The following is a 21,500-nucleotide window of genomic DNA, read 5'->3' as shown; positions in this document are numbered from 1 at the left end:
CAAAGAAGGACACTACATAATGATCAAGGGATCGATCCAAGAAGAAGATATAACAATTTTAAATATATATGCACCCAACATAGGAGCACCTCAATACATAAGGAAAATGCAAACAACCATAAAGGGGAAATCAACAGTAACACAGTAATAATAGGGGACTTGAACACCCCACTTTCACCAATGGACAGATAATCCAAAATGAAAATAAATAAGGAAACACAAGCTTTAAATGATACATTAAACAAGGTGGACTTAATTGATATTTATAGGACATTCCATCCAAAAACAACAGACTACACTTTCCTCTCAAGTGCTCATGGAACATTCTGCAGGATAGATCATATCTTGGGTCACAAATCAAGCCTTGGTAAATTTAAGAAAATTTAAATTCTATCAAGTATCTTTTCCAACCACAAAGCTATGAGACTAGATATCAATTATACGAAAAAAACTGTAAAAAATACAAACACATGGAGGCTAAACAATACCATACTGTGAGGTGGATGGACCTAGAGTCTGTCATACGAGTGAAGTAAGTCAGATAGAGAAAAACAAATACCGTATGCCTACACATATATAAGTAATCTAAAAAAAAAAAAAAAATGGGTCTGAAGAACCTAGGGGCAGGACAGGAATAAAGACACAGACGTAGATAATGGACTTCATGACACAGGAGGGGGAAGGGTAAACTGGGACGAAGTGAGAGAGTAGCATTGACATGTATACACTGCCAAATGTAAAATAGATAGCTAGTGGGAAGCAGCCACATAGCAGAAGGAGACCAGCTCAGTGCATTGTGACCACCTAGAGGGGGTTGGGAGGGACACGCAAGAGGGAGGAGATATGGGGATATATGTATATGTTTGCTGATTCACTTTGTTATAAAGCAGAAAATAACACACCATTGTAAGGCAATTATAATCCAATAAGGATGTTTAAAAAAAAAAAACCATTACTAAATAACCAAGAGATCACTGAAGAAATCAGAGAGGAAATCAAAAAAATACCTAGAAACAAATGACAATGAAAACACAGCAACCCAAAACTTATGGGATGCAGCAAAAGCAGTTCTAAGAGGGAAGTTTATAATAATAAAATCCTACCTCAAGAAACAAGAAAAGTCTCAAAAAACAACCTAACGTTATACCTAAAGCAATTAGAGAAAGAAGACAAAAAAAACCCCAAAGTTAGCAGAAGGAAAGAAATCATAAAGATGTGATCAGAAATAAATGAAAAAGAAATGAAGGATACGACAGCAAAGATCAATAAAACTAAAGGCTGGTTCTTTGAGAAGATATACAAAATTGATAAACCATTAGCAAGACTCATCAGGAAAAAAGGGAGAAGACTCAAATCAATACAGCTAGAAATGAAAAAGGAGAAGTAACAACTGACACTGCAGAAATACAAAGGATCATGAGAGATTACTATAAGCAACTATATGCCAATAAAATGGACAACCTGGAAGAAATGGACAAATTCTTAGAAAATCACAACCTTCTGAGACTAATCAAGAAGAAATAGAAAATAGAAACAGACCAATCACAAGCACTGAAATTGAAACTGTGATATAAAATCTTCCAACAAACAAAAGCCCAGGACCAGATGGCTTCACAGGTGAATTCTATTAAACATTTAGAGAAGAGCTAACACCTATCCTTCTCAAACTCTTCCAAAATACAGCAGAGGGAGGAATACTCCCAAACGCATTCTACGAGGCCATCATCACCCTGATACCAAAACCAGACAAAGATGTCACAAAAAAAGAAAACTACAGGCCAAATCACTGATGAACATAGATGCAAAAATTCTCAACAAAATACTAGCAAACAGAATCCAGCAGCACATTAAAAGGATCATATACCATGATCAAGGAGGGTTTATCCCAGGAATGCAAGGATTCTTCAATATATGCAAATCAAACAATGTGATACACCATATTAACAAATTGAAGGGGAAAAACCATATGATCATCTCAATAGATGCAGAAAAAGCTTTTGATAAAATTCAACACCCATCTCTGATAAAAACCCTCCAGAAAGTAGGAATAGAGGGAACTTACCTCAACATAATAAAGGCCATATATTACAAACCCACACCCAACATCATTCTCAATGGTGAAAAATGAAATTATTTCCACTAAGATTAGGAACAAGACAAGGTTGCCCACTCTCACCACTATTATTCAACTTTTAGCTACAGCAATCAGAGAAGAAAAAGAAATAAAAGGAATCCAAATTGGAAAAGAGGAAGTAAAACTGTCACTGCAGATGACATGATACTATACATAGAGAATCCTAAAGATGATACCAGAAAACTACTAGAGCTAATCAGTGAATTTGGTAAAGTAGCAGGATACAAAATAAATGCACAGAAATCTCTTGCATTCCTATACAGTAATGATGAAAAATCTGAGAGAAATTAAGGAAACACTTCTGTTTACCACTGCAACAAAAAGAACAAAATACCTACGAATAAATCTACCTAAGGAGACAAAAGACCCGTATGCAGAAAATTGTAAGACACTGATGAAAGAAATTAAAGACAACACAAACAGATGGAGAGATATACCATGTTTTTGTATTGGAAGAATCAACTTTGTGAAAATGACTATACTACCCAAAGCAATCTACAGATTCAGTGCAATCCCTGTCAAACTACCAATGACATTTTTCACAGAACTAGAACAAAAAATTTCACAATTTGTATGGAAACACAAAAGACCCCAAATAGCCAAAGTAATCTTGAGAAAGAAAAACGGAGGTGGAGGAATCAGGGTCCCTGACTTCAGACTATACTACAAAACTACAGTAATCAAGACAGTATGGTACTGCCACAAAAACAGAAATATAGATCAATGGAACAGGAGAGAAAGCCCAGGGATAAACCCACGCACATATGGTCACCTTATCTTTGATAAAGGAGGCAAGAATACACAATGGAGAAAAGAGAGCCTCTTCCATAAGTGGAGCTGGGAAAACTGGACAGCTACATATAAAAGAATGAAATTAGAACACTTCCTAACACCACACACAAAAATAAACTCAAAATGGATTAAAGACCTAAATGTAAGACCAGACACTATAAAACTCTTAGAGGAAAACATAGGCAGAACACTCTATGACATAAATCACAGCAAGATCCTTTTTGACCCACCTCCTAGAGAAATGGAAATAAAAACAAAAATGGGACCTAATGAAACTTAAAAGCTGTTGCACAGCAAAGGAAAACCATAAACAAGTCAAAAAGACAACCCTGAGAATGGGAGAAAATATTTGCAAATGAAGCAACTGACAAAGGATTTATCTCCAAAATATACAAGCAGCTCATGCAGCTCAGTATCGGAAACACAAACAACCCAATCCAAAAATGGGCAGAAGACCTCAATACATTTCTTCCGAGAAGATATACAGATTGTCAACAAACACATGAAAGGATGCTCAACATCACTAATCATTAGACAAAGGCAAATCAAAACTACAATGAGGTATCACCTCACTCTGGTCAGAATGGCCATCATCAAAAAATCTACAAACAGGGTTTCCTTGGTGGCGCAGTGGTTGAGAGTCCGCCTGCCAGTGCAGGGGGCACGGGTTCAAGCCCTGGTCCGGGAGGATCCCACGTGCTGTGGAGCAGCTAGGCCTGTGCGCCACAACTACTGAGCCTGTGCTCTAGAGCCCGCAAGCCACAACTGCTGAGCCCGCGTGCCACAACTACTGAAGCCCACGTGCCTAGAGCCTGTGCTCTGCAACGGGAGAGGCCACTGCAATGAGAAGTCTGTGCACCGCAACGGAGAGTAGCCCCCGCTCGCCGCAACTAGAGAAAGCCCGCGCCCAGCAGCGAGGACCCAGCACAGCCAAAAATAAATAAATAAAATAAATACATTTATTTAAAAAAAAAAAAAAGCTCATGTTCTAAAAAAAAAAAAAATCTACAAACAATAAATGCTGGAGAGGCTGTGGAGAAAAGGAAATCCTCTTGCACTGTTGGTGGGAATGTCAATTGATACAGCCACTATGGAGAACAGTATGGAGGTTCCTTCAAAAACTAAAAATAGAACTACCATAGGACCCTGCAGTCCCACTACTGGGCATATACCCTGAGAAATCCATAATTGAAAAAGAGTCACATACCACAATGTTCACCGCAGCTTTATTTACAATAGCCAGGTCATGGAAGCAACCTAAGTGTCCATCGACAGATGAATGGATAAAGAAGATGTGGCACATATATACAATGGAATATTACTCAGCCATAAAAAGAAACAAAATTGAGTTATTTGTAGTGAAGTGGATGGACCTAGAGATTGTCATACTGAGTGAAGTAAGTTCAGAAAGAGAAAAACAAATACCGTATGCTAACACATATATATGGAATCGAGAAGAAAAAAAATGGTTCTGAAGAACCTAGGAGCAGGACAGGAATAAAGACACAGACATAGAGAATGGACTTGACGACACGGGGAGAGGGAAGGGTAAGCTGGGACGAAGTGAGAGAGTGGCATGGACATATATATACCAAATGTAAAATAGATAGCTAGTGGGAAGCAGCCACATAGCACAGGGAGATCAGCTCGGTGCTTTGTAACCACCTAGAGGGGTGGGATAGGGAGGGTGGGAGGGAGATGCAAGAGGGAGTAGATACGGGGATATATGTATATGTATAGCTGATTCACTTTGTTATAAAGCAGAAACTAACACACCATTGTAAAGCAATTATACTCCAATAAAGATGTTAAACTTTGCTAAGGTAAAAAGACACAATATAAACATGTGAAACCAAATAGCTTTCTCTGTTCTAGCAATAAATACCAATAAAGGAAAACACAGGGAAAATCTTTTTTTGATGATGACAAAATCAAAAAATATATTTAATAATAAATATATCAAGGAAGAACAATATAAAGAAAACTATAAAATGTTATTAAAAGAAATAAAAGAAGATCTGAACAAATGGAAAGTCATACCGTCTTCCTGGTGAGAAAGAGAAAAGCAGGCCTTTGACATCTAGGAGCTGACCTGGCACTCACATGTAGTCTTGTCGAAGATACCCAGTTTCATAGAGTAACATCATCAGACAAGGCTACTCTATCACCAGGATGAATAAATACTCTTATCACCAGGATGAATAAATAAGAGTACTACCTAATCATGCCTGAACACAGACAAAATATGAATATTGTCCAAATAACAAAACTAATCACACATCCTACATCCTGGTTAATGTGAGCGCCTGCTTTTTTTTTTTTTTTAACATCTTTATTGGAATATAATTGCTTTACAATGGTGTTTTAGTTTCTGCTTTATAACAAAGTGAATCAGCTAGACATATACATATATCCCCATATCTCTTCCCTCTTGCGTCTCCCTCCCACCCTCCCTATCCCACCCCTCTAGGTGGTCACAGAGCACCGAGCTGATCTCCCTGGGCTATGTGGCTGCTTCCCACTAGCTATCTATTTTACATTTGGTAGTGTATATATGTCCATGCCACCTGCTTCTTCTTTACCAATTATAGGTCTAGCCTCACTTCATTCCTCCTACCTTCTAGATGAGATCTATTATTACCCCTGATTGCAGAGTCGCCTCTCTGCCTTACAGGATCTAATTCAGGACAAAGCCCAACTGACTTCCTTGAATCCTCTCCAAAATCACTTAACACAGCCTAAATCCTATAATAGATTCTTTTTAACACTCTGAGACACCCTGTGGTTCCCCATCATGTATGTTCTCCTTTGTCTCAAAGAACAATAAACCAACCTGCTCAACAACAGGTTGTTGCCAGTGGTCTTCGGCTGGTTGGGCATTGACAGTGAATGGAATGATTAAGAGCACAACCTGTCAATTCTCCTAAAATGTATGTTTATTTTAATGTTTAAAGCAATTACAATCAGTTCCCACTATGTGTGTGTTGTGGGTTGGGATTTGCTCAAAATGATCTTCAACTTCACAGAGAAAACATTAATGACAGAATAGTCTAAAATATATATACAAAGAACAGCAGGAGGGAGGCGGGTTTATAAAAAAGCAACAAGATGGCTCACGTGGAGATGGAACTGTTCAATATCTTTACTGTGGTGGTGGCTTCACAAACCTACACATGTGATAAAATTGTTTAGAACTAAATATGCACACACACAAATCAGTGCAAATGAAACTAGGGAAATCTGAGTAAGATTGGTAAATTGTATCAATGTCAATATCCTTGTGTGGCATACTATAATTCTGCAAAATGTTACTATTGGGAAAAACTGGGCAAAGTGTGCAAGGGATTTCCCTATATTATTTCTTAAAATGACAAGTGAAGGTACAATTATCCCCAAAGTTTCAATTACAAAAAAAAGAATATCAAGGTTTGTGGAGGAAGGGAACTTCCATTATCAGAATGTATAGTTTACTCTAAAATTAGTGAACACAAACAATAGGTATTGGTACGAAAATAGATTAACCAATAGACTACAGTATAAAATCAAGAAATATATTCATATATTCATTATTATTCATAAATATTGATTTTCAATTCAGAGATTACTGTTTGCATCAGAGAAAACAGCTTCAAATTTCTGGGAAGCAATATATAACACTTTGTAAGTTATTATCATCTTATATATTTTAATCAAGTTATTTGATATATTAAATGCTTCAATGAATAGTAAGCAATGCTGTTGCTCTATCAGAATAATGTAAATTCTGTTTTTTTAGTTGCATATTACATATAGATCATGCTTTATGCATGAGAAATTACAATTCTAGTGTATTCAGTACAAGTGCTAGCCCTTTTTGTATTTATTTATATTATTTATCTATTTATTTATATTATTGTTAATATCTTTATTGGAGTATAATTGCTTTACAATGTTGTGCTAGTTTCTGCTGTACAACAAAGTGAATCAGCTCTATGTACACATACATATGTCCCCATATCCCCTCCCTCTTGAGCCTCCCTCCCACCCTCCCCATCCCACCCCTCTAGGTGGTCACAAAGCATCGAGCTGACCTCCCTGTGCTATGCAGCAGCTTCCCGCTAGCCATCCAGCAATGTTTTTTTTAGTTAAACACTGGAAAATAGCATCTAGCATGAAAATACATGCTTACTGTTATTGTACAAGCAAAAGAGAACCTTTCGATCCAGGTAACATACATACCTCCTAAGAAACATTTCATCTCTGAAAATTTCTCTATAAGGCCAAAGCGTCATTCTTCTAATCTCCATTACAGATTTTCAGATAAATCTAAACCTAATGCCTCTTTCCTAAGACTGCCTTATTTCTGGGAGGTAAGTTTCTTATTCCTGCTCTGTTATAATTTATCTTGAATTCTTTAATTCTTTTTCGGCTGGTCTCCTTAATCCTCTTAATTACAGCTTCTTCAAAACTCACCCTTATGTACTCTACTTGCACCATTATCAGATCATTTCATTATCAATTATCTGTAAAAATTAGTTCTTAAATTATTCTTGGTTTTTAATAACTTGTTCTCACCCATCAACCTTTCCAATTCTAAGGTAGTATTTTTAGATACGTTTCTTATTCTCTTTCTCAGGGCCATTAATCAAAGACCATACTGATTTTCTTTTCTCACAAATACTGTGAAGTGCCCTGCCTCTCCTAAGAGTCCAGGACCAAAAACAGTGTTTCTCAAAGTTAGTGGGCCTGGGAATCTCTTGAGGTGTTTGTCATAGATGTAAATTTCCACTTCTGTTACCATAAATTCTGACTGGAAGGTCTCTGGTGGGACTTAAGAATCTGTTATTTTTTTTCTGAAACCTATTTTATGTTTTTTTCTTATTTTTTCCTAGTTTTCACTGAGCTATAATTACATATAACAAGAAATCTACATTTTAAATCTACATTTGCACACTACATGACTCTGATATGGGACATATATGGACAATTCTTAAGAAACCCAGAAGGAAGGGCAGATGGTTTCTATTGAGAAGTCCTTCTTAAGTCCACATTCTGACCCATTCTAAAACATCATCCACCATTGGAAATATCTCAGTGTTTTGGTCAATATTTGAAAGAATCTAGAGCTGCTTCTAAGCAAGACATTGAGACAGTACAATGAGTGATAAGGGGACATGGAGTTCACATGAGCTCAACCAACTGTTCTCATATCACTAAGCCTCAGTTTCTTCCTCTGTGATATGTGGATAACATCTTCCCCATGGGGAAACTGTGAGGATTAAATGAGATGACATGTAAAATGTTTATCTCAAAGTGCCAAGTAAATATTAGCTCATATTTTTCTGCTGGGAACTTTTCACGCTTTTCTTAGATGTTTTTATTCTTAATAACTGTTTACATTTCTAAAAGAGCATATTCCTAGTGGAACATCTTGCACAGTGCTGGGATCCTGCAGGTGCTTAAATGATTATTAGCTCAGAATCTCAACAACAACAATAAAATACTTTGTTTTCCTCATGTGTTTAATTTTCCTTTGTTTGAGATGATGAATATTCTCAGAAAGCTGAGAGGAAAATATCATAAGCATAGTGTCTGTTGAGAAAGAAGACACCACTCTCATGTCACCATATTATATTGACCTTTCCCTATGTCTTAATATAGTGCCCCAAAGTCCCAGAGAAAAACATTTTCTTCTGTTAGAAACATAATAGCATCACAAGGTATAGCCATGGATCTGTTTGTTCTGAGCAACAAAAATATTTCACATTTTCCCTCAAGTTTGAAAAGGGAAACAAAAAAGGAGCTGTAAAATGTTATCTTATTGAGAGTCTTATCAGAGAAGACTGCCTCGGTACCCCCAACAAGGTCCCTGAGAAAATCACTGTTGTTTGTGGCCCTAAGAAAAAAAAAAGAGAGGCAGAACACCTTCTTCATTTCAATTAGTGTCCCACCAAAGGGATTTTATAATTCACTTTCTAATTAGGGAGCAAAGAGTATTTAGAGAGCAGACACCTGGAGAATTCCAAAATGTTTCTACTCCAGCCCCAGGAAACAACGTGCTTGTTATTTCTTTACTCTGCAGCAAGTGCCAGACACCATGCCTACTACCCTCAGGGAGTTCCTGGTCTGATAGCCGGTCTTCGACCAACACCTCCTTCTCCTCCTCCTCCTCCTGGGTTGGACATTTCCCATCAGTTGTCTATATCTTCATGCCAGGGTGGTTCTCTCAGAACCATAATTCTTTCTCTGTACATTTTCTTTCTTTTTTTTTTTTTTTTTTCCTTTTTCTTACTCTATCAAAACTAACCTATTAGCTCCGGTGCCTGAGAATATATGACTAACTTCTGGCTAAGATGTTAAGGTATTATAGAGATCAAATACAGTCATTTCAATTCTAGTAAATCTTTTTTTCAACAGATTCTTTTCCGAAAGGGGGGGATGTTCAAGAACAGGTAAGGCTGTCAGTGTCTTTAAATCATGTTGCATATGCAGCCATAAACTCTGCATTCCACGTCTAACTTCCAGTAACATATTCATCCAATAAAGTGAAAATCAAACACCCAATATGTACTAGGCATGCTTTCAGATTCTAGATACTTAGAAGTTAATTTTAGCTAATATTATTGAGTATTTATGCCATTCCAAAAAAACTTTATGCCCTTTACATAGATTAACTCATGATAACTTTATGAGTAAGGAACAATTATCTTCATTTTATATATGAGAAACAGAGACGTTCGGTACACTTGCCAAGGTCACACAGCAAGTAGGTGCTAAAACCATGACTGAAACACAGGCAGCTTGGCTTTAGAGTTCACACACTTAAGCATTATAAACTTTACCACTTTGAGAAACCTTCCATGAGACTGAGAGCCCCTAGTCTTATGGAGCAACAGATGTGGAAAGAAATAACAATAATAAAACACATGAGCCACATAGTGAATGCTGTCCCCTGAAGGATGTATTCTTCCAAGTGCTGGGAATTCCTCTGCCATCAATTGTCTTCATAATTGCTCTCGATGAAAATAATCACCTTGCCCAAGTTCAGCCCTCTCTCCAGGGCAGCTCACACCCCATGGCTGATGAACATAAAGGACTGTTCGGAGGGCCATTCAAGTTTCACATCGTTTCATGGAGCTCACTGGAGTCCTTTTTGAAACTACATCACAGGCTAGTATCTCCCTCTGCTCAACCCTGCTTCCTTCCCTTTGCTTGCACAGGTATTAATCCTCGCAATACTCACCAATAAACATCCTGCACCCTAATCTCCATCTCAGATAGGAGAGTTTGATCTCCATCCTGAATCCTAATCTCCATCTCAGAGTCTGATTCCTGGGAATTCTGACCTAAGACATGTTATAATATAAGTAAAATTTGAGTGAATTGAGAAGTGACAAAGGAATTCATTAACTTCCAAAGGAAGTTCCATTGGCAGTGGGTAGGGTTGAGGGAAGAGTATCTATTCTAGTCTTAGTTGTAAAGAAAATCCAGCATGGCTAGTTTCCATTCCAAAAAAACTAATTATTAAAGGACATTAGGTAGCTCACAGAACCTCTGAGAGGGTTGGTGAACTCAGCTCTGAAATTATCCCCACACACATGTGTGACGCACCATGCCCACACACATGCATGACACCTTACCTGAAACATCCCTGCCTCAGACAGCAATCCTCACATCTGCGACTGAACTCCAAAACACTTGCTACTGCTACCCAGGGAACTGTGCACCTTCACCATCATGCTTGTCAGAACACTATCTCCCCAGGCAAGGCTACCTCATAATGTTGCTAATCTCTGAGTCCACATCTGATTTGTAAAACAACTGTGGCTACCTACACCCTAGCCACAGGGCATCTGAGGATGTGCATTTTCAGAAGGTGGGACTAACATGAGAAAGTAACAAGATAAAGGAGAATGTTCAATGATGGTGACTGGCCATAAACAATCATCCACTATAGGAGGATTACTTGTATTTTCCTCTTCATAGAGCAGGGAGTCTGTGTAGTCTTTCTGGGCTATGTAGAGTTCTACAGCAATTGGAATAGGAAATTAATAGCTAATCTCCCTTTCTTAACCAAATGTTTACTGCTTTTTTTCCTCTATATGCCCACAGAAAGTATTAGTATCAGATTAATTATGTATATTTATCATGTTTTGAAAGCATTTTGCCATTCCTCTTAAATTGTTCATCCATTTTTTAATGGTTTCAATTAATTTTTACATTTTAAATTTATTGTAGATTGTGTATTATACAACATCATGAACCAAAAGCAATTATTGTACAAAATATGCTATTCCTAGAAGTAACCATCCAAATGGTTTCTGCTTGCTGAAAAGAATCATGGAACTGTGGTATACATTTCCATATTTTACTCATAATCACAATGCAATTCTATCCTTCATAAGAGTAGGTCCATTCTGTGTTATTTCTGATTTAATTCAAACTACCTTAGTTGAAAAGAACATTTACCATAATTATTATTAGTCAGTTTATAATAAACCAACCTCTGCTGCTACTTTACAATATAAATTATAATTTAGTCTCATACACTCATTACTCTTCTAAACTTACTAGTTAAAATCTTCAAATTATAATATTCTCTCAATATTACTCTGGTTTAGTCAAATGTAAGGGTGATTTGTAAAACTATGATCTCAGGTACGTGGATCAGTAACGGGGGTTAATATTTCATGCCATCAAGTCAGCTTGATGTTCGGCACCTTTTGCCTTTGAACTGTTGACAGGCAAACAAGAAGATCAAAGAAAGCAGGAGAAACTGGGTTAATCACTCTATTTTGTCTAAAAATTTTTCCACACAAGGCAAAACACACACACACAACATTTAATTTAAAAGGTCTTTTGATGGAATATTTTACGGGACTATTGGTTGTTAAAAGCTATCATACATTAGGTTTGCACCAATGTTTATCACCTCTTTACCACTTGATCTTTTTGGGGTACAACTCAAAAGCAAAATTACGTATGTTTAGCATTAATAGTATTTATCCTGAGAATAAAAACAAGACATTTCCTTGACTTTCCAAAATCCTACTTATAAAATAATTTTAATGTGTAGGGCATTTGCCTAAATGGATGAGATAAATCTTTGTAGCTGTCTTCTGAGTCTGAACTTTTCCTTAGATGTAAAATACTGATGTGCTTGTTAGGACTCAAAGGGATTAAATGTAATTTGCATCTGATAGCTTTGTTTCTCATGGTAATTATGTACCTAGAAAAATGAAAGAATGCAGTTTCTGACAAACTAGGCATTGGCTTCAAACAAGAAAGAATCATATTTTAATTAATAAGTGATATGAAAAGGAAAACAATATTTGACTACTGAACTGCCTATACAAAGAAAAATCAACAAATAGATTAGTTGAAAAAGTCATTCCAACTAGTTTGGGGACTTGGGCTGGGGAGAAAAAGAAAGGCATGATTGACGTTTTAGCTTTTAGTTAATTGCCTTGGCACTGTATTCATACAACATGGCTCCATTGCTTTTCTGGCACTCCTAAGCAATTCTTTACCACCATGTTACCCAGGTGAAAAACACTGTAAAATAAGCAAAGAAATAATGAAAAATCTTTTCATATCATTATAATAAATTTATAAGTATACTTGAGGTCAGGATTGTTTATATGCCGATTTCCTCTAACAGTGCTGAGCAACTGGAAATTGAAACCAAACAGATCAACTGAAAACCTCAAAGCTTAGTGGAAATGGGGCTGGACAGAAGCAAGATCAGATGACAACAAAGATTAAGTACAAAGCAAAGATCTGCCATGTTTAATGTGTAAGAAGAAAGATTAATAGCTAATGCTTTATTTGAAATAAGATGCAGGAAGACTTCGGCCAAAAAAAAAAAAAAATCCTAATTGTCGGTAAACAACATGGTGTAGAGTTGGTCAGACGAAGGCTTGAATCCTGTCTCTACCACTTCCCAGCTAGGAGACTCTGAGAAAGTTGCACTAACTTAGCTTCAGTTTCTTTATCAATAAAATGAGGCAAATCCTAACATCTACCTCATAGATAGGTATTAGGATTAAATCTCCTTCAATAGAAAATGCCCAATTTTTTTTTTCTGAGACCAGCATAATTCACCCTGACACTGAATTCATGTTGAGGAAAATAAAAATGAAGATAGTCAAAAAATAGCAGACCAAAAAGAAACAAAATTGAGTTATTTGTAGTGAGGTGCATGGACCTAGAGTCTGTCATACAGAGTAAAATAAGTCAGAAAGAGAAAAACAAATACCGTATGCTAACACATATATATGGAATCTAAAAAAAAAAAAAAAAAAAAAAAAAAAACGGTCATGAAGAACCTAGGGGCAAGACGGGAATAAAGACGCAGACTTACTAGAGAATGGACTTGAGGATACGGGGAGGGGGAAGGGTAAGCTGGGACAAAGTGAGAGAGTGGCATGGACATATATACACTACCAAATGTAAAATAGATAGCTAGTGGGAAGCAGCCGCATAGCACAGGGGGATCAGCTCGGTGCTTTGTGACCACCTAGAGGGGTGGAATAGGGAGGGTGGGAGGGAGGGAGATGCAAGAGGGAAGAGATATGGAGATATATGTATATGTATAACTGATTCACTTTGTTATAAAGCAGAAACTAACACACCATTGTAAAGCAATTATACTCCAATAAAGATGTTAAAAATATATATATATGTATAAGAATGTAAAAAAAAAAAAAATAGTAGACCAATTAATAGAACTTGAATGTGCATGTAACAGCATGGAGCACACCCTGACAGAAATAGCCTATTTAAAAGGGATTTATAGGGTCCCCAACTTCTCTGATTTTATCTACTCTAATGTAATGGTCAAACCATATCCCCCAAATCCAAGTATCCATATGCTATGAGACACAGAGTGGTTTCCAACTCTGATTTTTGAAGAGAACAAAGGTTTTTGTTTTTACTTTTTAAAGAATAAAAGAATAATAATGTAGTAAACATATACTTTTTATTATATAGTGATGAAAAAATTTCTTTTAAACTATTAGAGATACAAAGACTTCTCACAGCTACTTTGTTTAGCTTCCAAAGCTGTCCAGTAATCATGAGTTAAGGTGCAGTTTAATATAAGCCCTGAATTTCTGGTGTCAAATAATATCCAAACAGGTATATTTTCCATTTATCCCACATGCAGCCAGGCATCTTCCTGGTAATTATTTGGAAACAATCTAGCAGTTACTCCTGTTATTTTATGTTTACCTTAAGGACTCAGATTTTTAGGGGTTCAGAAACCAGCTGAACCCTGGCCCAGATTAAAATCAAAAACAAAAACAAAAAAACACAATACAGCAGTATGTGTTATCTGCACAAAATAAAGATACAGAAGACTCATCCTTCTCCCTACCTCTTCTTCATCTCTAGTTTCGCCCCTAGCAGCTTTGCTCCCTGGTCCCATATCTATCAAATCCTTGTGATAAAATGATTTCAGTGCCCTTGTTGCAATTTGCCGAAAGTTTTTAGTCTTAAGTGAACTTCCATCTTGGACAAGTAGAGGACTCAGGAATCTAGCCATGAATAGGTGCTGGGAGCCCTAGGAGGATGGGCATCAGGCAAATGGGACCATGATAACACGCAGAGGAAAAGGCAGGATGAGAACAGAGAACAGAAGGAATTCCAGGCAGAAAGTGGAAACTACATCCCAGGCGAAGGCCCTGGGACCAGGAATGGCAAAATGGAAGATGGGTGATTACTTAAGACACCATTTTACCTAATGAAAGATCTTAAAGAGTTCTGTGTGAGCTCTGCTTTGAGTGAATACTAAGATAGTTTGGTTTAGTAAATCTCGTCATTTGCCACTACACAGTAAAGTGTTTTCCTTCCATATACTCTTAAAAACGGCAGCTGTTATCTTTGTCACCTTCAGTTGTTTATATTCTGCTGAGCTCTGTCCAATGTGATCCTTATTTGTATGCTCTGTGACACAATAGAGTGATTGGAATGGCGATATTCAATTCCCTTTATCTGAACGAATCTCTATCAGTTTGGACCATGAGCAAAAAATAGATTTACAATTGGACAGAAGTACTTTCGGCAAAATGTTTCATGGTAACACTATTAAATATCAGCTCCTGTGACAGTACTCATAGATATTCCTGTTTCAATGTTTCAGTCCCAGGGGAAAGAAGACTTTACAAACACATTGGGGTGTCAGTGTTTTCACAGGAAAATGCTGATATTCTGCACTTCTAAATGATTAATACTTTCTTTTCCCACAAAACAATGCATGCTCCTATTTTCAATAACATTTATTCATATTCCTGCTATGTGGTTATTCATAATAACAAATAACTATAATTATTTAGAGACCTGTAGAAAAAAATGTATATCCTAGACATCAAATTTAAGTTGTGATTTTTAGACTTGATAGTCCTAAAATTTTCCAGAGAATTTAGCATATCTACATCTAACAGAATGGCTCTCACTATCACCTCTATATAGATAACTACGTGACCCACTGTATGTCCAGCCCTGATGTGTTGAGCAACCGTCTGCATCCCCAATTTCTTAACTGGACATCTCCACCTTGATGTTACCAACTGACACCTCAAAGTTAAGTCCAAAACTAATATTACCTCCTCCACAAAATCTTTACTTAGCACAGTCCTTAAGAAAGCCCTTTCTTTCCATTTCCCCCTCTTTCTAATCTATCTGGAATACAATGCTTCATCTATCTTCCCACTGATGATGTCATGTCATTCACTCTACTCAAAAACTTTTCATAGCTTCCTATTGCCAATTAGATAAAGTTCAAACACCTTGATTAACCTGTTAATCATAGCCCTCTATGATCAAATCATAATCTTTCCAGTCTTTTCAATTTATGCACACTTCGCGTCAACATATCAAAATTATTTACCGGACTGCTTTTCACTGCTTTAACTGTCTGAACATTGTTGAGGACATTGTCTAAACCTTTTCTAAAAGATTGCATGTAAATTTTTTTAAACTTTGTGTTAAAGTATTGCTTCCTTTGGTAGGTTTCCTTTGTTTTAATGGAAGAGTTATACAAATGACCATATTCGTTTTAATTATTATCATGACTGTTATGTTGCTTAGACAAACTTGTAGATCAATTATATCAACCTGAGCCACCCACTCTAGACACACCAGCTTCTCACAGTATGAAAGCATGGTCAGCTGTATTCATCATCATTGACTCTAATTTACGTATTTCTAAATCCTAACCAATCTGCAGTTCCTTGCATTTACCTCCCGCATGTAGTCATTCATAAGCCTCATTCCTCCTGTAACCAAACAGCCTTCTTCTGAAATATGTAGCACTTAACTGCTTTTCAAATAAAATCCTATCTCTTTCTATTTGTAAAATACAAACGAAAAATAAGAGGCTTAATTCTCCCTGTTGAAAGTAAGGGAAGCAGATTTTCCTCCCCTCCTTTTTCTTTGAGCATTTATTTACTTGTACTTTTAAGTATCTTCTTCCTTTCTCCTTATCCTTTTGAAGACTAAATAAATTAAATAGGCCTTTTGTTAGCGTTAAGACCCGGGAATGTCTTTCTCAAGGACCTGGGAGCCATCTTCTTGAAATGTAAATGTCAGGAGACATAGCGCCCCTATCTCCCAGTTTCTGTGAGAGGGTAGGAGTTTAACTTCAGTGGATACATCGCTCTAAGTTGCAAAATTTTTTCCTGTCATAAGAAATATGTTTGCTTTGCCTCTTGATAAAGCCAACTGGCTAACACTCCAACCAATTACCAGGTAAAGCTGGGATGAACTATATGTGACAAATGGTGCCATGAAGTCTTATTGAAGACTAGCTATTGCTTATCTTGAGAAGATATATGTAATGGGTCGTATCTACTTGACTACACAAAAGGGTGAGATTCCTTCCTGTATTTGCCAATTGCCTGTGATACACATCACATTCTGGTTTAATTGTTTATTCAATAATAAAAGTGTTTTCTTTCCCTACTATCTTTGTGGAAGGGATTTCTGGGTTGGAAGATTTTGTTTTTAATTATATTTCTTTATCTCTATATACCATAGATATTTGGGGTGTTTCCCCTTATAAACTGCTATAATAGGTTTGAATCACTCTATCACACTAGATGCTCAAGTAATGTCATATTTCAAACTAACCTACAACAATTACATACTGTTACCATAATTAGAAAGTTCTTTTGATAGAAATCAGTATAGTCTCCAATAGTTAAAGGTGGTTGACGGCACATGTGTGTGCACATGCACACACACAAAAATACACATACACACCCCTTGCTACTAGGTCATATATAATAATGAAAGCCAGTATCTGACAAAAGACAGTATCTGACCACATTCTGCCACCTATACAAATATGTCTTATCAAGCAAACACTAAACGTTAAACTCAGTAACTCGATGCAGTCTCAATTCTCTGTCCTTTTAAGTACTCTAAAAAGTACCTACATGAAAATTCGGTCAAGGCAGTTGCAGTAATAATTCTAGCAGCAAGATTAAGCTAAACTATTAGCCAAGTGTCAGATAACAGAATCTGCCAAAAGTCTCTGAACACAGATCAGATGGAAATCTTAAGCCTAGGGTACGTTTCTGAAGCATATAGGCTATTGGACTCATTAGACTATTTTACCTGATTCATAGAGTGGGATTGTTTGTATATTTCTAGTGAATCCACATATCTTGAACAGTACTCATTTCACTAACAAAACTTCAGTAATGGTAAAATTCTGTTCTCCATTAGCTACATGGCACACCCTGTGGGGTTGATGGAAAATTCAGATAGCTGAATTACTTTTGTAGTACAAGATTTTCAGGAGTCTTTCAAACTCCTGATCACTGCAGTTCAAAAGTAACTAACCACCCTTGAGTGAGGATCAAAACTAAATAACAGATGCATATTTTACCGTGTTTCTGCTAACATGTCAAAGTAAATTATAGATAATATAACATTATGCTTTCAAATTTAATTCAAGTGGCCTTGACCTCAATGAATGACACTGGCAGGAAGCCTCTCCCCTTGGACCATGAAATAATGTTGTACCCTAACGCTGCAGCATCCCAGAGCTCAGGCCTGGATGTTTTTCATTTGTAATCTAAACTCTCTCCATTGGTGAGTTCATCAGGTTTGAAGGCTTTAAATGTCACCGTAAGCCAACACTTCTACACTTATGTCCTGAGCCAGGAACTCTCAAGTGACCTCTGGGCTTGTTGACCTAACTACCCATTTGACGTCTTCCATCTCCACGTGCATGTTTAATGGACATCTTAAAACTTATTATGCCAATAGTTGGGCCCACGTGTTGTCTTTTTTATTCCAGTAGTGTTTAGTTTGGTGGCTAACATATAGTAAATTGGTCATTTGACTTTTTTCACTGATGGAACTTGTAAATTTTTCACTTCACATAAAAACCAAACATTCCAAAAAAATTAATTTTATCTCAATTGCATTTAGCATCAAAGGTTACTATGTACACACTCTAGGAGTATAAATACTATGGTTAATAATTCCACTGAAATTTTTGGCTTAAGCTCATTTGATTGCTGACAAAATAATAGTGACGCCAGTACACAAAGATATCTGGCATTAATTGCACTAACAATACACTGCCACAGGTCATGGGAAACTATCTGTCAACAACATCAAAATCGTCATTATAGATTACAAACCACGTAATTACCTCTAGTCAAAGGAAAATATTGTGGAATTTGTTAGGTATATTCCTAAGACAGATATAACAAAGTTTAAAAATGCAGTTTAATTCAACAAACATATGTTGAGTACCTACGAAGCACCAGGTGTTGCTGTTGGCACTCGAGCAAGCATGGTGACACTGTTTTCTTTCTCTTTTGTGTCCCTTAGAAAGAGATGAGAAGAAAGGTGATATGACCGTCAGCTACAGAAACGACAGCAGGTCACTCTAATGAATCTGGGTGTTTTCTTGCTGGCTTCCCTAAGGTTGTAACATTTGTGAAGTTGAGCCATGGGGAAGTAAATAAGTGACACATCCCAACGATAACAAATCTAGTGTGGGAGAAAATGGTATATTCAGTCGGGTGTTATCATAACTGAGAAGATCTGAGGATGTGAACAAATAAGCATCATTTACAGGCAAGGTCTCCTAAGTAGACCCGGCGAAAGAACACAGAGTCTAGGACTGTGGGTGAGGCAATGACGCACTGAACAAGAATAATTGTTACTATTATTATTTCAAGCTTTGTCCATGATCGATAATGTTCAAAGTTCTTCAAATACATTAACTCCGTTAATTATCACAAGAACTCGAAGTATAGTTAATATACTTACATACTAGTAAGTATTATAATAGATCTAAGATCAATACTATTATCATTCAATTTCACAAATAAATTAAGTCAGGTGGAGGTTAGCAATTTGCCCAACGTCATAATTCTTTGTATTTATATGCAATACCTGCATATTATATCCCCATAATTCCCATTTTCAGAAATATCAATGGCAAGCTTACATCAACAGAAAAAAAAGCAGATACAGACACGGTTTACTCATCTAAAGAATACAGAAATAAGTCACCATAGTAAGGATAGAAAAATGAGAAATCAGCAACATTTTTCAGGAAAGGCAGAGATGCAAGCATTTGTGCCCCAAAATGTTCACAACTGAACATACAGCTGAGAAGGGTACGTGTGAGTGAGTAAATGAGGGTTGTATCTGAGTCTAGAATAACTGGATATTGCAGTTCACACAAGACAGTCCTGGTTTACACCTGTTATCCCTGCGTAAGTGTACTACTGACTCCCTTGTCTCTCAAAAGTGTCCTGCTTGGATAGTGTATTACATGATCACCCTAAAAATGAGCCTTCTGAAAACTTAACTGTTCCTCTAGGTTGTATGTACATATAATGAGACCAAATGCATGTGTGATATTTGAGGATGTGTGTGTGTCAAGGAGTCCCCTCATCTAGGCCAGGTGATCTTCACTAATCTTGAGGTTGTGATATACCGCACGATACTGGAGAACAGAGAATGCACAACACTCAGAAATAAGCACAGCCCTCCATTAGATTTTCTTTGCTAACAAACCTTGGTCCAAGGATCTTTCTGCATTCAGCAATGAGACTGGAAAGCAAAGTTCACTTAACTAGACATCTCTGAGAGTCAGGCTGAGACTCCTTGGTTAGTTATAGGAATATCATGAAATATCACTTGGTTTGTTAATTACCTTCTTAATATAGCTTTCTGCCAAAGTACTGCTTACAAATGCCCCTTCAAGGAAAAGTCAAAATAAAAAGCAAGATACAAATGCATACACATACACACATGCACCCACATATACCAGCACATTAACACTGCTGAAAGGAACATGTACCAATCAAAGAAATAGTCCTTAAAACTCATAATCAAGCCATTATTGGGCAATGACAAGTAACAAAGAAGCTGTATGTCTGCTAAATCCTGTATTGCCTGCTAGAAGCTCAAAAACTCAGACAAGTAACACATTGGTTTATAAAGTTCTTATTAAACTGAAATAGTACAGAAATAAGTGTTAAAATATGCAAATAAAACATTATGTTTAAATAAACAGATACATGCATGCTTCAAAAAGTGACTAATGGAAACATGGTAGCAGTTATATGTTTTGATAAAGCATAGCTCAACTATGTCTGCTTCTTATATTTATGGATTTCAAGGCAAAATCATTTCACTGAACCAATAACTGAACTGTGGACAATCCTCAGACACCAAAAGAAATAGCCAATTTACAATGTTCTCCTGAAGTCTGTGTACTTAATGTATTATTTTGATGGTGTCAGACTGAATTGTAAACATCTTAATTGGAATTTTTTTCATATTTCACTTTTCTTTTGGAAAATGAAATATGGTTTAGAGTTACAAGTAAATGCATTGCTTTGAGAGAGGCAAAGACAAAGAGGTTTTGAAAGGGGAAAGAAAATGAAGATTGCATGAATCCATGCTTTGACTTCCAAATCTCTTACCATTATGTACAAGACTCCTCCATGTTCCATCTCTGCTTGTCTTCCTGGCCCTACCTTACCATCACCATCTTCCTGGCCCTAGCCACCATCACCATCCTAGGGACTTGAGCTTTTCCTGATCTTTGACCCTGCTCCGCGAAGTACCTTGCCAAAATCTCTATAAACAGTTACAGAAAACACAACTTGAAAGCAGTTTGAAGACAGAGAATTTGCTTCCTCATCTCTGCCCTCAGCACAGAGCATGCCACCAAGCACAGAGCAGTTGTTTAATGAATATTTGTAGCATGAATAAGTGAAAAGTTATGCTCAATGTTTTCATTTAAAATGCAGTATTTAGTCATCTTAATATAGTCAGAGAAGTCTGAGAGATTTTTTTAAACCTCCGGTCTGAATTCCTAACACCATGTTTTGCACATAACAACTGCAGTACTGTGCTTCAGGAAAAAAAACAGGTTTTTTTTTTTTAACTATTAAATAATGCAAAAGGATCAAAAAAATCCAGACACCATCTCATAATCTCTTACTAATAGAGCGCATTCCTTATTTTCCAAAGCTATCCTTTGAATCTTTTAATGCAGGAGCAGGCACCAGCATGTGCACGTGCGCACACACACACACACACACACACACAC

The 21,500-nt window shown here is 36.8% G+C and overlaps 1 long non-coding RNA gene across 3 annotated transcripts in view; it reads right to left on the bottom strand.

The window, feature by feature from the left end:
- The window catches only part of LOC137764810 (uncharacterized), a 496,427-nt gene extending 475,337 nt beyond the window's left edge, over positions 1-21,090 (bottom strand). For all 3 annotated transcript variants that reach the window (XR_011074063.1, XR_011074064.1, XR_011074065.1), the window contains exons 1-2: positions 20,869-21,090; positions 18,677-18,749 (exon numbers count right to left, since the gene is read on the bottom strand). This is a non-coding gene — a long non-coding RNA (uncharacterized lncRNA). The remainder of the gene's footprint in view (positions 1-18,676; positions 18,750-20,868) is intronic.
- Between the last annotated feature and the right edge of the window lie 410 nt (positions 21,091-21,500).

Source organism: Eschrichtius robustus, chromosome 5, assembly GCF_028021215.1.
Source record: "Eschrichtius robustus isolate mEscRob2 chromosome 5, mEscRob2.pri, whole genome shotgun sequence".
NCBI lineage: Eukaryota > Metazoa > Chordata > Mammalia > Artiodactyla > Eschrichtiidae > Eschrichtius > Eschrichtius robustus.
Note: the sequence above shows the minus strand (reverse complement) of the source record. Positions and strands in the feature narration are given on the sequence as shown.